This window comes from Salvelinus sp. IW2-2015, linkage group LG6.2, assembly GCF_002910315.2.
Source record: "Salvelinus sp. IW2-2015 linkage group LG6.2, ASM291031v2, whole genome shotgun sequence".
Lineage (NCBI taxonomy): Eukaryota > Metazoa > Chordata > Actinopteri > Salmoniformes > Salmonidae > Salvelinus > Salvelinus sp. IW2-2015.
This window is the reverse complement of record NC_036846.1, coordinates 10,777,361-10,797,329: the sequence shown is the minus strand read 5'-3', so window position 1 is coordinate 10,797,329 and position 19,969 is coordinate 10,777,361. Positions and strand designations below refer to the sequence as shown.

Genomic DNA, 19,969 nt, shown 5'->3' with positions numbered 1-19,969 from the left:
GCGTGTGCAGTTAAATTTGACTAGGCCTATGTCAAGTATAAGTTACTATTTAACAACATGGTAGTGCTCCTCCCACTTTTTCCCCTGCCCTGGTACAAAGTTTCTCCCTGCAGGCGGTCACTGAGTCTGAGGTGCTAAATGAGCTCCTTAAACTTGACCCCCTAAAAACATCTGGGTCAGATGGTTTAGACCCTTTCTTCTTTAAGGTTGCAGCCCTTATCATCGCCAAGCCTATCTCTGACCTTTTTAACCTGTCTCTCCTCTCTGGGGAGGTTCCCATTGCCTGGAAGGCCATCACGGTGCGTCCTTTATTTAAAGGGGGAGATCAAGCTGATCCTAACTGTTATAGGCCAATTCCTATTTTGCCCTGTTTATCAAAAGTGTTGGAAACACTTGTCGATAATCAACTGACTGGCTTTCTTGATGTCTATGGTATTCTCTCTGGTATACAAAATTCAAAAGGCACTCGCACATCTGAGCAATCTTATTTGCAGGTGCATGGCAACAATTGAACAAGATGAAGGAAAAAGGAAACCGCACACTGCTTTTGATAGTATCACCGATATTTAATAAGCTTACGTATCGGCCACACGGCCTTCGTCAGAGCTTTTGGGATTTTTTGAAAGTTGCACCCTTATGTAGACCTGGCCCCACCCACATCTGTTCTACACATCGAAGGGATGTGTAGAAACAAATAAGTGCTACCAAATATAACAATATGCATTTCATAAATATTACAAAAGTGTATAAATAAGGCGTATTGAACACGTCTGTAAAATCTCAATGAGGACATAGCAAGTTTTCATTAGTCATTGGGTACATCATACAAAAAACGTCAGAATAATCTACAAGAGACACATATTTCATGTTCAAATTCACAACATAACATACATAGGCATTTCATCATTAAGTCCTTTAGGAAATAATGTCTGGAGGGTGAAAATCCCAAAACATTCTCTTTTACTCAGAGTATTATTAATATCTCCTCCCCTGTCTGATATCTTAACTTTCTCTATGCCACAAAATCTAAAGGTGGAAATGTCATGCTTCTCTCTGGTATGCAATCTGGTTTTCCGCTCACGTTATGGATGTGTCACTGCAACCTTATAAGGTCCTCAATGATGTCACCATTGCCCTTGATTCTAAGCAATGTTATGCTGCTATTTTTTTATTGACTTGGCCAAAGCATTTCATACGATAGACCATTCCATTCCAGCTAAGGAGTATTGGTGTCTCTGAGGGGTCTTTGGCCTGGGGTCTAACTACCTCTCTCAAAGAGTGCAGTGTTCAAAGTCAGAACATCTGCTGTCTCAGCCACTGCCTGTCACCAAGGTTGTACCCCAAGGCTCGATCCTAGGCCCCATGCTCTTCTCAATTTACATCAACAACATAGCTCAGGCAGTAGGAAGCTCTCTCATCCATTTATATGCAGACGATACAGTCTTATACTCAGCTTGCACCTCCCCGGATTATGTGTTAAACGCTCTACAACAAAGTTTTCTTAGTGTCCAACAAGCTTTCGCTGCCCTTAACCTTGTTCTGAACACCTCGAAAATAAAGTGGTTTGGTAAGAAGAATGCCCTTCGCCCCACCGGTATGATTACTACCTCTGAGGGTTTAGAGCTCGAGGTAATCACCTCATACAAGTACTTGGGAGTATGGCTAGACACTACACTGTCCATCTCTCAGCACATATCAAAGCTGCAATTTAAGGTTAAATCTACACTTGCTTTCCTTGCTTTCCTTAATCGTCATCGCAACTCTTTCACCCCAGCTGTGAAACTAACCCTGATTCAGATGACTGTCCTCTGTCATGCCCTGACCTTAGAGATCCTTTTTATGTCTCTATTTTGGTTGGTCAGGGCGTGAGTTGGGGTGGGCATTCTATGTTTTTGTTCTATGTTTTCTATGTGTTTGGCCGGGTGTGGTTCTCAATCAGAGGCAGCTGTCTATCGTTGTCTCTGATTGAGAAACATACTTAGGTAGCCTTTTCCCACCTGTGTTTTGTGGGTAGTTGTTTTCTGTTTTGTGTCTGCACCAGACAGAACTGTTTCGCTTTCGTTCTCCTATTTGTTGTTTTTGTTAGATTTGTTTTTTGGGGATTAAATCATGAACACTTTAAACGCTGCACCTTGGTCCACTCTTCCTTCAGCCCATGAGAACCGTTACACCTACCCATGCCAGATTATGGATAATTATTTTACAGATAATCAGGAAAAGGTGTTCTTGAGTGGCTAGATGTTCTTTACCATTCGGCCATCAGATTTGCCACCAATGCTCTTATAGGACACATCACTGCACTCTATACTCCTCTGTAAACTGGTCATCTCTGTATACCTTTCACAAGACCCACTGGTTGATGCTTATTTATAAAACACTCTTAGGCCTCACTCCACCCTATCTGAGATGTCCACCTCAGCCCTCATCCTCCACATTTAACACCCGTTATACCAGTCACATTCCATTTAAAGGTCCCCAAAACACACACACATTGCTGGGTCGCTCCTCTTTTCAGTTCGCTGCAGCTAGCAACTGGAACGAGCTGCCAAAAACACTCAAAGTGCACAGTTTGATCTCCATCTCTTCATTCAAAGACTCAATCATGGACACTCTTACTGACAGTTGTGGCTGCTTCATGTGATGTATCGTTGTCTCTACCTTCTTTCCCTTTGTGCTGTTGTCTGTGCCCAATATCTGCACCATGTGTTGTGCTCCTACCATGTTGTGCTGCTGCCATGTTTTGTTGCTACCATGTTGTTGTCATGTTGTGTTGCTACCATGCTGTGTTGTCATGTGTTGCTGCCATGCTATGTTGTTGTTTTTGGTCTCGCTTTATGTAGTGTTGTGGTGTCTCTCTTGTTGTGATGTGTGTTTCGTTCCAAATTGTTATTTTTAAACCCAGCTCCTGTCCCCACAGGAGGCCTTTTGCCTTTTGGTAGGCCATCATTGTAAATAAGAATGTGTTCTTAACTGACTTGCCTAGTTAAATGAAGGTAAATACATAAATAAAAAGTAGTTCTATAGTAATAACTTGATCAACTGTATACTTTCAACATTAAGTGATTTTTGGGAGGTTTCACAGGATATTTCATCACCTTTAGCTGAGATGATTTCTGGTGGGAATTGCGTGTGTTTATAATATTATCTCATTTTTAACAGTGCATGCAAGCCCCGATCGCTGATACTCCATTAATCAATGCCCCTCCTGTCATTTCTGCACACAGCATCACTCTCATCCAAGCCGTGTTCCACAGCTGCATGTTTGTTCAGACTATCATGTTTGGGGGAGGAGGATACCCAACGCTGTTAATCCATAACACTCAAGAGTTTTTAATTAACACGTCAGAACTCTGACAGACTTTTATCCCAGCCCCTCAACATGAATGATAGAGATGATAGGCCTTGATTGAAAGACAAGCGAAGGTGATGTTGTGTGAAGGAAAAGAGGCTCCAGACAGATCGTGTCATCCCACAGTATTACTCTTAAATGTTAATCTCTCCATTCTCACGGGAAGACTCAGCCGAGCGTGGCGTACACTTTTTAATCTCAATTAAGACGCCGTTGTTCCCTCCACAGATTTTATTGATGCAAACGTTGTGTCTATTTAAGCTACAAGCAAAACATCCAGTTGCAGTTTAATATTAAACGATGCATTAAACTAAACTGCCTCACCAACTCCCCAGATTTCCTTAATCAATATAATTGTCATTAATGGCTCCCTATCCTCTAGGGCTCTGGTCACAAGGAGTGCACTATGTAGGGAATAGGGTGCCATTTGGGCCACAGATTGGTGTCTGATGGGCACTCGTTCAACCTACAGACACTGTGCTGTAGTTTCAGGGGATCATTGAGAATTGTCCTCAACAAACCTAGAGGACCCATCAGTATGCACCATTGGCTCAAAAACAAAGAAACGTCATTACATATGAGAATCAATACATGTATTTGTTTGCAAAACCATTGACTGATTTCCAACCTGCATGTGGCAACTTCCAACTGTAAATTAAGTGCATTATTGATTGTTTTTGTATAACAATCATTTCTCGCTCAATACTGCACTCCTGAATGTATTTCAACTGTGCAGTTGAGTTGTACATCAACATATGACTAGTTGCACAGCAAGGGATAGCGTGCTCAACTCTTGCAATGAGATTTGCATTTACCTATATTTCTTTTAATACCACAAGGGAAGGTAACATTATCTTTGATGTGGAGCAGTATACTGTAATTAGTAGTAGTAGTAGTAGCAGTAGTAGCAGTAGTAGCAGCAGCATTAGCAGTAGTAGTAGAAGCAGTAGTAGTAGTAGCAATAGCGGTAGTAGTAGCAGTAGCACTAATAACAGTAGCAGTAGTAGCAGCAGCAGCGGTGATAGTAGCAGCAGCAGTGGTGATAGTAGCAGCAGCAGCGGTGATGTAGCAGCAGCAGCGCAGCAGCGCGGTGATAGTAGCAGCAGCAGCAGCGTGATAGTAGCAGCAGCAGTGGTGATAGTAGCAGCAGCAGCGGTGGTAGTAGCAGCAGCAGCAGCGGTGATAGTAGCAGCGACAGTGATAGTAGCAGCAGCGAGTGATAGCAGCAGCAGCAGCGGTGATAGCACAGCACAGCGGTGATAGCAGCAGCTGAGTAGCCACACGGTGATAGTAGCATCAGCAGCGGTGATAGCAGCAGCGGTGGTAGCAGCAGCAGCGGGGATACAGCAGCGATGATAGTAGCAGTGGTGATAGCAGCAGGTAAACAGGTGATAGCAGCACGGGTGATAGTAGCAACAGCAGCAGTGATAGTAGCACGGTGATAGCAGCAGTGGTGATAGCAGCAGCGGTGATAGCAGCAGCGGTGATAGTAGCAGCAGCGTGATATAGCAGCAGCAGCGGTGATAGTAGCAGCAGCAGCGGTGATAGTAGCAGCAGCAGCGTGATAGTAGCAGCAGCAGCGGTGATAGTAGCAGCAGCAGCGGTGATAGTAGCAACAGCAGTGGTGATAGTAGCAGCAGCAGCGCAGCAGCGGTGGTAGTAGCGCAGCAGCGGTGATAGTAGCAGCAGCAGCGGTGATAGTAGCAGCAGCAGCAGCGGTGATAGTAGCAGCAGCAGCAGCGGTGATAGTAGCAGCAGCAGTGGTGATAGTAGCAGCAGCAGGGTGATAGCAGCAGCAGCAGCGGTGATAGCAGCAGCAGCAGCGGTGATAGCAGCAGCAGCAGCGGTGATAGCAGCAGCAGATGATAGTAGCAGCAGCAGCGGTGATAGTAGCATCAGCAGCGGTGATAGCAGCAGCGGTGGTAGTAGCAGCAGCAGCGGGGATAGCAGCAGCGATGATAGTAGCAGTGGTGATAGCAGCGGTGATAGTAGCATGGTGATAGCAGCAGCGGTGATAGTAGCAACAGCAGCAGTGATAGTAGCAGCGGTGATAGCAGCAGCGGTGATAGCAGCAGCGGTGATAGCAGCAGCGGTGATTAGTAGCAGCAGCGGTGATAGTAGCAGCAGCAGCGGTGATAGTAGCAGCAGCAGCGGTGATAGTAGCAGCAGCAGCGGTGATAGTCAGCAGCAGCGGTGATAGTAGCAGCAGCACGGTGATAGTAGCAACAGCAGTGGTGATAGTAGCAGCAGCAGCGCAGCAGCGGTGGTGAGTAGCAGCAGCAGCGTGATAGTAGCAGCAGCAGCGGTGATAGTAGCAGCAGCAGCGCAGCCGGTGATAGTAGCAAGCAGCAGCGGTGATAGTAGCGCAGCAGCAGCGGTTATAGTAGCAGCAGCAGCACGGTGTAGTAGCAGCGAGCAGCGTGGTAGTAGCAGCAGCAGCGGTGATAGTCAGCAGCGGTGTATAGCAAGCAACGATGATAGTAGCAGCGATGATAGTAGCAGAAGTGGTAGTAGTAGCAGCAGCGGTGATAGCAGCAGCAGCAGCAGCGCAGCAGCGGGTGGTAGTAGAGCAGCATTAGCGGTATAGCAGCAGCGGTGATAGCAGCAGCGATGATAGTAGCAGCGCATGATAGATGCAGCGGTGGTAGTAGTAGCAGCAGTATAGTAGTAGTAGTAGCAGCAGCAGTAGTAGCAGCAGCAGTAGTAGTAATAGCAGTAAAAAGTAGTAGTAGTAGAAGTAGCCAGTAGCAATAGCAGTAGTAGTATTATATGCTAGTAGTGGCCTAGCATTAGTAATAGGCCTAGTAGCAGTAGTAGTAGTAGTGGTAATGTGCCTAGTAATAGTGGTAGTAGTAGTAATACTGCCGTAGTAGGAGTAATGTGCCTAGTGGTGGTAGTAGTAGTAGTAGAAGTAGTCCTAGTAGTAGTATTATCAGTAGCAGTAGTAGTACCGGTAGTAGTAATAGAAGTGGTGTTCTGACGCCGTGTCCCTCCACAGATTTTATTGATGCAAACGTTGTGTCTATTTAAGTTACAAGCAAAACTTCCAGTTGCAGTTTATATTAAACGATGCATTAAACTAACTCCCCACCAACTCCCAGATTTCCTTAATCAATATAAATGTCATTAATGCTCCCTATCCTCTAGGGCTCTGGTCACAAGGAGTGCACTATATAGTAGGATAGGGTGCCATTTGGGCCACAGAATGGTGTCTGATGGGCACTCTGTTCAACCTACAGACACTGTGCTGTAGTTTCAGGGGATGGAATCATTGAGAATTGTCCTCAACAAACCTAGAGGACCCATCAGTATGCACCATTGGCTCAAAAACAAAGAAACGTCATTACATATGAGAATCAATACATGTATTTGTTTGCAAAACCATTGACTGAATTCCAACCTGCATGTTGGCAACTTCCAACTGTAAATTAAGTGCTGATTATTGATTGTTTTTGAATAACAATCATTTGTTGCTCAATACTGCACTCCTCTAAATGTATTTCAACTGTGCTCAAAGCATCATGGCAATGAGATTTGCATTCACCTTGTTTTCTTTTAATACCACAAGGAAAGGTAACATTATCTTTGATGTGGAGCAATATACTGTAATTCATAGTAGTAGTAGTAGCAGTAGTAGCAGTAATATTAGTAGTAGTAGTAGCAGCAGCATTAGCAGTAGTAGTAGTAGTAGTAGTAGTAGTAGCAGTAGTAGTAGTAGTACTTTTAGTAGTAATAGCAGTAGTAGTAACAGTAAAAGCAGCAGCAGTAGTAGTAGTAGTAGTAGCAGGCCTGTTAGTAGTAGTGGTAGTTGTTGTTTAGTAGTAGTAGTAGTAATAGCAGTAAAAGCAGCAGTCGTAGTAATAGTAGTGGTGGTAATAGTAGTAGTAGGTGATAGTAGTAGTAGTAGTGGTGATAGTAGTAGTAGTAGTGGTGATAGTAGTAGTAGTGGTGGTGATAGTAGCAGTAGTAGTAGTAGTAGTAGGAGTAGGTGTAGTTGTTGTTGTTGTTGAAGTGGTAGAAGTAGTCCAAGTAGTAGTAGTGTTCTGGATGATGAGCTCTGTTTGAACATACTTAAATTATTAGTTGACCTACGTATGTCTGTGTGTATGTATGCATTCCCTCCAGCAATGGGCAGACTTAAGTATCAAATCAATATTTTCCTTAGCAAGGTCACTCCTTTTCCTGTCTGGCCATTGAAGATACATTTCTTTCCACATATCACATGATCAAATTTAAGCTTGAGGCAATAATGCCCTCATCCTCTCCAATCTGTGAATAGTCAATCTGTCGCATATTCCATGCATTTGCACCACTGTTTACGTTATTGATGGTGGCCCACTTACAGAATGTGACTTTAAGACACTAATCAACTCACACTTCCACGAGGGCCGATAACAAGTTTTGACTGACATTCTTGTGACTCGACTTGGGCTCACTCTATATATTGACCTGGAGGAGAGGTGGGCAGATGGGGGTGGCCCACAGGAATCAGCTTGACTACATCACAAATTAGTTTGGTTCGTCCGCTCTATGCCTCACCATACCTGCTCCCTTCCTCCCTCCTCCCAACCACCCAGCCCCTCTTCCAGCTGGATGGCTGTATAATAGAAAGGCCCCACTGCATTTCAAAACATCCCTGGTACCCAGGTGACATCCTCACCTGCCACACTCCATCCTGGCGATGCAGCTAGAACGTGACAAAGTTGTTAATTAGAATACATCAATGTATCAAGAGGGATTACACAGCTTGCCACTGACACATGGGGATAATACAAAGAGTGCTGCAATACTTTCCCACCAGAAAATGTAGAAATGTTTGGGTATGTTTCAGTTTCTCCTTAGTGTTGGAATGCAATGGGGATGCATTTGTGGCAAATGTTCAGCCGTGAACAAGATTTGACCTCATACAGTATATCTTCTATGATCCTATAATGTGTCCCTATAATGTGTCCCCAAAATGCTCAGTCTACTCTGCTCTCACGTGGTTGGCCAGGGACCTTGGCTTAGTATCAGCTCACTCAACACATAGCTGCAGATGACCCTATGCCTGTTAGCTCTTAAAGGAAATAGGCATAATACCCCTCTGACTTTAAGTCTCGTAGGGGGCTTGGGCTAATGCAGCTAAAGGTGCAAAGTACTGTATGATTTCAAAAATGGACACAATTGGCATTTGGGTACAGGACTTATGTCCTGACATTCTGGTTCTCTCTGAAACATTAAATGGTTTTGTCGCTGATAAAGACAGTGAAGTAAATTATTATAATGTATTCAGATGTGACAGATTATAGAAAGGGGGAGGAGTGGCCATATACAGTACCAGTCAAAAGTTTGGACGCGGCATTCAATGGTTTTTCTTTATTTTTACTATTTTCTACATTGTAGAATATATTTTGATTTGTTCAACACTTTTTTGGTTACTACTGTACATGATTTCATATGTGTTATTTCATCTTTATGATGTCTTCACTATTATTCTACAATGTTGTTGTGTTGCTGTGTCATGTTGTGTTGTTGTGTTGCTACCATGCTGTGTTGTCATGTGTTGCTCCCATGCTATGTTGTTGTCTTAGGTCTCTCTTTATGTAGTGATGTGTTGTCTCTCTTGTCGTGATGTGTGTTTTGTCCTATATTTTATTTAATAAAAATAAATGATCCCAGCCCCCGTCCAYGCAGGAGGCCTTTTGCCTTTTGGTAGGCCTTCATTGTAAATTAACAATTGTTATTAACTGATTTGCCTAGTTAAACAAATAAAATAAAAAACAAATTACAATGTGTAGAACATACTAAAAATAAAGAAAAACACTTGAATGAGTAGGTGTAGCCAAAATTTTGACTGGTTCTGAATGTAACATCTAATTTCATGGCATCCCAATCTTTAAATATTTCTGCTCCCAAGAGATTTCAGCTCCTGGTTGTAGATGTGTCCATAAACCAGATTACCCATTTATTTGTTGCTGGGATTTATCGCCCCCCTGCTGCCATGACAGATGGTATTGGTGCTACTGTATATCCGAGTGTTTAACACCTTTTTTGTCCTCTGAGTTGGTCATTTTATGGGATTTGAATCTGGATTGGCAATCCCCGGCCTCAGATCAATTTAAAAGTATATGCATTGATTTTAATCCGAATCAAAACCCACATGGCGTAACTTGAAAAATCCTGTTATCTACACATTGATTGATTTAATTCTTACTAATAACCGCCATAAATATTTGTCTATTGGAGTATTTGCATATGATCTCAGTGTTCATTGTCCCATAGTATGCATTACAGATACAAAACAGCAAAATACTAATCCGTGTTTAATTAAGAGTCATTTTCTCCTCAAGAGTTTTTAAATGACATGTTAAGTCACTATCTCCTKTATTCCTGACCCAGAGTTGGCTATATAACATTTCACCTACGTATTGATTTCTCTGGCAGATAAACACACCCCTTTTAAACAATGCAGAGTCAAAGATACAATCTCCATAGACAAACATTGGCAGTAGAATGGCCACACTTAACTGCTCAGTGACTTTCAACTTGGCAACAAATCAGTTTGTCAAATGTATGCCCTGTTAGAGATGCCCCGGTCAACGGTAAGTGACAGCTCAGCTGCGAAGTGGTAGGCCACACATGCTCACAGAACGTGACCGCCGAGTGCTGAAGTGCGTGGCGCGTAAACATTTTCTGTCCTCAGTTGCAACACTCACTGCCAAGTTCCAAGCTGCCTCTGGAAGCAACTTTAGCACAAGAACTGTTTGTCGGGAGCATCATGAAATGGGTTTCCATRACCGAGCAGCTGCAGACAAGCCTAAGATCACCATGCGCAATGCCAAGCGTCAGTTGGAGTGGTGTAAAGCTCGCTGCCATTGGACTCAGTGGAAACGCATTCTCAGGAGTGATGAATCACGCTTCACCAACTGGCAGTCCAACGGATGAAACGGTCTTAGATAAAAAGGTGCTATCTAGTAGCTTAAAGGGTTCTTCGACTGTCCCCATAGGAGAACCCTTTGAAGAACCCTTTTTGGTTCCATGTAGAACCCTATTCTACAGAGATTCTACAATGAACCCAAAAGAGTTCTACCTGGAACCAAAACGTTTTTTTTCCTGGAACCAAAAAGTTTATTTCCTGGAACCAAAAAAGTTGATCCTATGGAGACAGCCAAAGAACCCTTTTGGAACCCTTTTTTCTATAAAGTGTACAGTATAGGGTGTCTTAAAATAACTCTAAAATAAGAATAAAGGTTCCTGCCTCACCATCACCATTACAAAGCCTTTAACATTTTTACAAAACATGCTTGAATGTGGGAACCAATCCACAAGTTGAATAACAATATCCAGTATCAAGTCAGCTCAATGTCTCCAATTCTCTTCCCTGGAATTCTTGACCTTCCCATTCCACAATGGCTCTATCCGGAAATACTATTATTTACGATGATAAGGGAAATTGCCAGTCATGATCAGGATTCCTAGCGCTGATTAGGGACTATCCTTCCATCCTGCTGTTTTCAGATCCATTGCAAGAAGAGACAGTGAGAGACAGGAGGTAGTGACTGAATAGATCTATATGGATGTGATGGGAAGCAGCCTCCTCTGACTAACACAATGACAACCTTCCCCTAGATCACATTAACATGCCGTCGGCCCGTCATCTCTATTTCACCTTAATTAAACCAGATGCGTCTCATTCAGACTTTGTCCCAAAGATGCAGTCATTTGGGAAACTTAAATGTCAGGCTTGATACAGCGAGCCTGCAATTCATGTCTGACTGGAATTAATGGAATTGAAGGGCGTTTACGTATGGATGTGGAGTTCAGGTTGTCAAAATGGCAACTGTTGGTTAGGTTGGCCCCCCGGAGGTTTGGAACAAAAGGTTAGCATTGATACTCCTGAAGGGGTTTGATGGTGACTAGAGTTGTCCTTGTTTCACCTGCAAGGAGGGTAGGGGAGAGAAGAGGAGGGGAGGGGAGGGGAGTTTTATCAGAATACATTTCTTAGGAGTCTCTTTTCATGAACTACTTTAAACATGGCTGGTTATAACAGAGCTCAGGTCAACCAGATGTAAATTTCCTATGGTTTCGATTTTGTCTATTTCCTGTGGTTTAAATGTCTATTTCCTTTGGCCTAGATCTCCATTCCCTTTGCTTGTTTGTTTGAGGTGTTGGTACAGGAAATGTGAGGATACTAATTAGCTCTTGAAGGGGCGGGGGGGGTGAAATGTCTTGGCTGGCCAACTTTGAGTGGCTTTCCGGAACTTTGTGTTTAATGTTTAATTTATACATGCTTTATTATTTTTGGATGCCGTGATTCATATGTATGTGGGGATGAACGTGTGTGTGGTGTGGGTGTTGTGGGGGTGTAGTGTGGGTGTGGTGTGGGTGTCATGGGGGGGGGGTGTGTTTTAGAGAGATAAATATAGAGGCAAGAAGGTGACAGTACAACATACAGTGTATGCTTTGGGGTCAATCTAAACACGACTAGTAACTCATTAGTCATTATCTCTTACTCACTCAAACATACACACACACACACACACACACACGATCTAACATGCATGCATTCATCCATATATATTGTCATCCTCTGTATATCAGAGAGAGGATGAGGAGATGATGAGGAGAGGATGAGGAGAGGATGGGGAGGGGATAAGAAGGGGACGAGGGGGAGAATGAGGGGCGGACTGATGAGAGGATGAGGTGAGAATGAGGAGTGGATGAGGAGTGGATAAGGAGGGACGAGGGGGAGAATGAGGAGAGGATGAGGGGAGGATGAGTAGAGGATGAGGGGAAGATGAGGAGGGGACGAGAAGAGGATGAGGAGGGGACGAGGGGGAGGATGAGAAGTGGATGAGGGGAGGATGAGGAATGGACGAGGAGAATATGAGGAGAGGATAAGAAGGGGATAAGGAGGGGACGAGGGGGAGGATGAGGGGGAGGATGAGAAATGGATGAGTATAATATGAGGAGGGGATAAGGAGGGGATGAGGAGAGGACGAGGAGAGGATACGGGGGAGGATGAGGAGTGGATGAGAGAGGATGAGGAGAGGACAAGGATTAGGGGTGGATACACAGGGGTGCAGCCAACTGAGGCCTAAACCCTCCCCCGAAAAAAGACCTTGGATCAACAAGTGTGACTGTGAAGGATAGCCTGGATTTGTCAGGTGAAAATGCAGGGTAAATAAATGTTTCGTGGGATATCTTAGCATAGATGCAGCTGGAAAAGAACTGCAGGCGGATAGGGGAGTGAGGGGGATATAGATCAGCTGGTTGCAGAACACATTGGTAGACATCAGCCCATAGGGGCAGCAACTTTAGGAAATGACACCAACGGCTCACTACAACAACTTAGGGCCTGTATTCACACAACTCTTATTAATTTGGATTTAAAAGGCAAAACTAATCTATCAACACTCTTACTCTGAGATGCTTTGTGATTGGAACTGATCGGGAGCATACCCTATTAAATAGATATAACTGACATTCATAACCAGTGAGTGTAGAGCCCTTACACACCTGCTTTCCTTCCTATACTTTTATACAGTTTTATTCAATCTCTTTTAATCCTGCGTTTACAGGTAATATATGATGCTGGTAGCTCATGAGCCTAGGTTTTATGTGTTTCAAATGGGAGTCGAAATTGCTTGAGATTGATGACAGCACAATGAGGAGTGGACTTAATTTGTATGCCTGACTGAAGGTGAGTCTGACCTCTGCTTGGCTGTAAAGGTTTAAGTACTATAGCATAAACACACACACACGACCACACACACACACACACACACACACACACGACAACACACACACACACACACACACACACACACACACACACANCAACACACACACACACACACACACACACACACACACACACACACACAAATACACAGGACCACACACCGGGTATTTTATTTATTATTTTTATTTAACCTTTATTTAACTAGGCAAGTCAGTTAATTCTTCTTTACAATGACGGCCTACCAAAAGGCAAAAGGCCTCCTGCAGGGACAGGGGCTAGGATCAAAAATAAAAATGATTTAAATAACAATATAGGACAAAACACACATCCCGACAAGCGAGACAACAACACTACACAAAGAGAGACCTAAGACAACAACATAGCATGGCAGCAACACATGACAACAACATGGTAGCAGCACAACATGGTAGCAGCACAAAATAGGATACAAACATTATTGGCCACAGACAACAGCACAAAGGGCAAGAAGGTAGAGACAACAATACATCATGCAAAGCAGCCACAACTGTCAGTAAAAGTGTCCATGATTGAGTCTTTGAATGAAGAGATTGAGATAAAACTGTCCAGTTTTAGTGTTTGTTGCAGCTCGTTCCAGTCGCTAGCTGCATCGAACTGAGAAGACGAGCGACGCAGGGATGTGTGTGCTTTGGGGACCTTTTAACAGAATATGACTGGCAGAACGGGTGTTGTATATGGAGGATGAGGGCTGCAGTAGATATCTCAGATAGGGGGGAGTGAGGCCTAAGAGTGTTTTATAAATAAGCATCAACCAGTGGGTCTTGTGACGGGTATACAGAGATGACCAGTTTACAGAGGAGTATAGAGTGCAGTGATGTGTCCTATAAGAGCATTGGTGGCAAATCTGATGGCCGATAGGTAAAGAACATCTAGCCGCTCGAGAGGACCCTTACCTGCCGATCTATACATTATGTATTACGTCTCAGGGATCTAGCATGGGTAGGATTGTCAACTGAATCAGGGTTAGTTTGGCAGCTGGGGTGAAAGAGAAGCGATTACAATAGAGGAAACCAAGTCTAGATTAACTTTAGCCTGCAGCTTTGATACGTGCTGAGAGAAGGACAGTGTATCGTCTAACCATACTCCCAAGTACTTGTATGAGGTAAGTAAGCATTTCACTGTAAGGTCTACACCTGTTGTATTCGGCGCATGTGACAAATAAACTTTGAGTTGATTTGAGGTGACTACCACAAGCTCTGAACCCTCAGAGGTAGTAATCACACCTGTGGGGAGAGGGGTAATCTTCTTACCAAACCACATAACCTTTGCTTTGGAGGTGTTCAGAACAAGGTTCAGGGCAGAAAAAGCTTGTTTAACACTAAGAAACCTTTGTTGTAGAGCCTTTAAAACAAATTCCGGGGAGGGGCCAGCAGAGTATAAGACTGTATCATCTGCATATAAATGAATGAGAGAGCCCTCAGAGACACCTCAGAGACACCAATACTCCTTAGCCGGCCCACAAGAATGGAATGGTCTACTGTATCAAAAGCTTTGGCCAAGTCAATAAAAATAGCAGCACAACATTGCTTACAATCAAGGGCAATGGAGACATCATTGAGGACCTTTAAGGTTGCAGTGACACAGCCATAACCTGAGTGGAAAACAGATTGCATACCAACGATAATGCTATAGACATCAAGAAAGCCAGTCAGTTGATTATTGACAAGTTTTTCCAAGCATTTTGATAAGAATGGCAAAGTAGAAATAGGCCTATAACAGTTAGGATCAGCTTGATCTCCTCCTTTCAGGGTCATTACCTTTAAGAGATGGAGTAGGAAAGTGAAGCCAGGCCATTATTAGCTGTTGGGAGTGCTGATTAAGGTTTCCTCTCCTATAAACCTAACACAGTGTACAGATGATAAACCATTTTTAGTTGTAAGGTTTGGAATGTAGATGCTTGCATTGAAGAAAGTTCAGCTATCTATTTCTGCTTTTTCATGTAGTAAATTAATTGGAATGTTTCTAGGACACAGCTTAAGCTTTGCTGAAAATGAGTCTCCTACCCGCCACAGTCACCTGTTATGACAGCTATGACAGCAACACTAGAACTGTGAGGCCTGTATGTTTCTATGGAGTGAAACCACTGACCTGGGTTTATAAATCCATAACATGGAGGATGTGCCACAAGATGGTACTCCTTTCTGTTCTCTCTTGTTTCATTCAATGGATTTGATAACGACTGAAAGGGGACTGTAGGAAGATAGAACATGTTCATACCAACCTGCTCCTGCTCCTCTTACATTTATATTAAACCACTGGTTATATTGCTTATTGTCAAAGACAGATGAGAGTTGAAGGTAACTCGTGACATGCAACACTAAGGAGTGGGTATGTGAGCCAGTCTCTTACTATTGGAGTGAGGTACAACTCCGAGGGGATGAGATGTCCAGAGGGTTTGTTTTCATCAATTAAGTCAGTCACAGATAGTCAAGAGAAATTGCAGCAAAAAAAAATGAAATCAAAACAATGTCTGTTGCTGTTGCTTTGTAATACTGACATAATGTAACATTGTGGCTTGTCGTGTTCTAAAAAAAAGAGACCAATATCAACATGCCGTTCATGTTAGATCACAATTTACTGTAGCAGCCAGCCTACAATTGGCAAGATGGGCTCCCGAGTGGTGCAGCTGTCTAACGCACTGCATCTCAGTGCAAGAGGAATTACTACAGTCCCTGGTTCGAATCCAGGCTGTATCACATCTGGCTGTGATTTGGAGTCCCATAGGCCAGTGCACAATTGACCCGGTGTTGTCTGGGTTTGGCCGGGGTAGGCCGTCATTGTAAATGAGAATTTGTTCTTAACTCACTTGACTAGTTAAATAAATAGAATTAACATATAAGAACATTAACATGACTGGGTCAATGTCAACACCAATTGAATTGCATTGTACGAGAAGGGAAGGCAGGAGAGGACTTCATGAGTACAGTCCCTTGGACTAAAAGCTCCATATAGCCCGGATGCCTAATGACAAGTCCCTTACCCCTCGTCAATCTAAATGAATATAGACTACAGCCCAGCGGAACTTTCTTTGTTAGTGTGACAAGCAAGCATAATGATGAAAGAGTCGTAGCTATCACAGTCCAACCGGGACCTCTGGGGGATGGATGTATAGTTGCCTACGCTTTAGTGTGGCATAATCAGGGGAGAAGCACATATGAACAGTGCTTTCCAGCTGACGGCACTGCCTCTAAAATGCAGTCCTCAGAGTAAACAGAAAACAAATGTGACATTTGGAAAATGGGCAGTAAATAAGGAAGCGTGAGCATGCTGTGTGCAGAAGGGTGAGGAAATTGCCCATTTGTCAGTTGGGATAAGGTCACTGTGTAACTTGCAAAAGCCCATTAATTGAATGGAATGGGGAGGACGTTCGCCAACTGCACCTCCAAAGAGAGAGGCATGCATCTCGTTTACCTCATAACGAATACAGTACCAGTCAAAAGTTTGGACACACCTACTCATTCAACAACGTTTAAAACTCACGTCACGTAACATTAGATAACGAGTCAGCCAGGAAACGTTAGCTAGTTAAACAACAATGAACAAAGTGCCAACAATGCCACAGTGCTGGGAGCTAATCAAGCAGGTCCAATGTTAGCTAGCATACATTAGGCTTTAACTAGAAAAGCAAACGGCTCTGGGAAACAAATAATAATGTCAGCTAGGGAGCACGCCAGCTAACGTTAGCTAGCTAACAGTACGCTTTAGCTTGAAATGAAACAACATTCTGCCAAAATTGGAGAGGTGTAATATCGGACAATGTAGCTGACGCTAGACTATCTTACCTGTATACATCATCATGCATGATGGACACGTCTCCCTGTCAGGAATGCCATACCACGGTTAACCTTAGTTTGAAGATGTAATCCGGGGACAGGTGTTTTTGCCATCTCTTTAGCTATCATACACTAATTCCACTGATTTCAAAACTTGATCCTCCAGAAAGTGGAGAGCAACACTTATGCAGCTCCACTACACAATACATTTTTTTAAAGCCGCGTTTAGGATTACCAACACAGGATTACCAACACAGGATTACCAACACAGGATTACCAACACAGGATTACCAACACAGGATTACCAACACAGGATTACCAACACAGGTGTCACGATCGTCTACAGGAGAGAGAGATGACCAAGGCGCAGCGTGTGCAAAATACATCTTTTTTTATTAGAAGAGAGGAAAACCACAAAAACGAACACTATACACAAAACAAACCAAAACAACAAACGACCGTGAAGCTAAATGACGTAAGTGCATGGACAAGCAACAAACGTTCAACATAGACACATTCACTCAACCATAGACTTCCCTAGAAACATTCACTCAACACAAACCCATACACTCTAACAAATCCCCCTAGACACTACAACCACCCAAGACAAGACAAAAACACAAACATACCCCATGTCACACCCTGACCTAACTAAAATAATAAAGAAAACAAAGAATACTAAGGCCAGGGCGTGACAACAGGATTACCAACACAGACTAACGAGCTCAAATAGACAGCAGCCTTCAATATTTCAGACCAATCCGAACTTCTCTCTCGGCATGTCCAGCCCACTCATTATATCAGCCAGGCATAGCTATTGGGAAGGTTCGCYCTTTTTCTGTGGGTTAACCAACAAGGCTCATAATTTAACAATTGTATTCGTATTTACAGATGTCATACAAGTTTGTTATTAAGGCACATGAAAGTTCACATGTTCCAGAAGGCATTTCTGCAAAAAAACGCATTTTGATATAAAAATATTTTTTTTGCGTTCAAACGGCACTCCTGTGAAGTTGTGACTTGCTACATATGTCTAGTTTCCTGAATCGGGTCACATATCTAGAAATAATGAATGACTGACATATGGATTAGAAAACAGTGGAGTTTCCTTATTTATCCAAGAAAAGGATTCTGACAAAGAGTAATGATGGTCATAATTCATTATTTCATTAAATAATGTTTTTTTCTGAAACCATCAACTCTTTCATCACAATGTGACATTTTAAAGACAAAACAGATTCATTTTATGTTCCAACATGTTCATAATAGACTCTCGTCAAATCTAATTAGCAAGTATCTTACCATTATAAGGTATTACATGAATCAGCAGGGACATTTGAGAAGACAGTAAGTGCCCCCACAGCTCCACAGGAGTGATCATCAAGGACTGTGTAAAACAATTCCATAACAGCTTGAATTCTACTCAGAGGGAATACATAACCCCATGCGACAACAGGTTCTATCTAGTTGCACTTTTACCAGTGTAGTAATGAGGCGATTACACTGATAACACTAGTGCTAAGATGTGACATATACCTTAGGAATGGAGTAGAGCATTTTCATTACTGCACAGGAGGAATATGGACTATTCTTAAAGACTCCTTATTGCCCTTGTGTAAAAAGTAAATAACGTTTAATTCTTGCATCCGAGGAAAGCTAGAACAGATATTTCACATTGTTCTTTTTCAACTCTGCTCTCCTTGGCAGATCATTGGTGTCATCAATTTCTGAGCTCAGGAGCCCCTCTTGTAAAAGGCCMCCCCCAATAAAATGGTCATGCCTGCCTTTCACTTTATGTGTGCCATCCATTTTGATAGTGACAGGATATACCATTGGAACACTCAGCACACCATCCCTGTCTCTGTAATTCAACCTAGTGCCAGAGGTTACCTGGGTAAAACACATTGACGCATTACCAAGGAACGTGCATCACACAGAATGATTGTGTCATGTACTGTATTACTGATAAGCCTAAATCTTGTATACAGGCTATACAAACATGCATGACACATGGTGAACTTGCCATGTTACTTAAGTGCACTTGAACATGAAGATATCACACTTCTCACCCATGTGTGTTATACAACCTGACTTGTGAGAGAAAAATACGGGTTTTTCTTGAAGAGTATATATTTCAGCAATAAGGCCCGAGGGAGTGTGGTATATGGCCAACAGCTAAGGGCTGTTCTTAATCACAACACAACACATGTGCCTGGATACAGCCCATAGCCATGTTATATTGGCCATATACCACACTCCCTCGGGCCTTATTGCTGAAATATATACCCTTCAAGAAAAACACCTGTATTGCTATTATAAATCTGGTTACCAACGTAAATAGAGTAGTAAAAAGAAATGTTTTGTCATACCTGTGGTATACGGTCTGATATAGCACGGCTGTCAGACAATCAGCATTCAGGGCTTGAACCACCCAGTTTATAACATAGAGCATAATAAGAGAACATAGGAAACAAATCATTTGTGAGCAACTACAATCTTTTACAGCTGGCTATACAAATAAATGCATAATACATACAGTACATAAAACTATTACTTGGCTTACGGCGTTGACCTGCCATGTGTTCTCAAGCATGACGGGGGCAGAACAGGGCCTAAATAAACAAAATAAAAATGGTCTGCCAACTTACGGGGTCATCTCGGTGCTGTTTGAGACATAAACAACTCGAATAAAAAAGTGTGAAATTCCAGTGACCCTGTGATGACTCCAGCCCCTCTGTAAGATGGTCAGGGCTTCCCAAACTRTTTTGCTTTGTGACCCACCACAAGGGTTGAGCGGTGAAAAAACATACACAGACCAAAGAATAAATAAAAAATATATGAATAATACCCTGTTTTTCGAAACATTTAGACCTAACTGAATGTAGATTTGAGTTTGGGGTCTTGTGACCAATGTTAAAAAGTGACTGTATAGTTATGAAATTAGTTGTAACAATGCAGGGTTTTTTCTGTATCAAAAAGGGGTGTAGGTGATGGGTGTGAAGGGGCATGGTTGTGGTGTAGGTGATGATGGGTGTGAAGGGGGCATGGTCGTGGTGTAGGTGATGGGTGTGAAGGGGGCATGGT

General features: G+C 42.9%; 1 protein-coding gene across 1 annotated transcript in view; it reads left to right on the top strand.

Moving 5' to 3' along the window:
- Positions 1-19,969, top strand: part of LOC111965822 (leucine-rich repeat and immunoglobulin-like domain-containing nogo receptor-interacting protein 2) — a 330,141-nt gene that overhangs the window by 201,954 nt on the left and 108,218 nt on the right. The window lies entirely within an intron of this gene.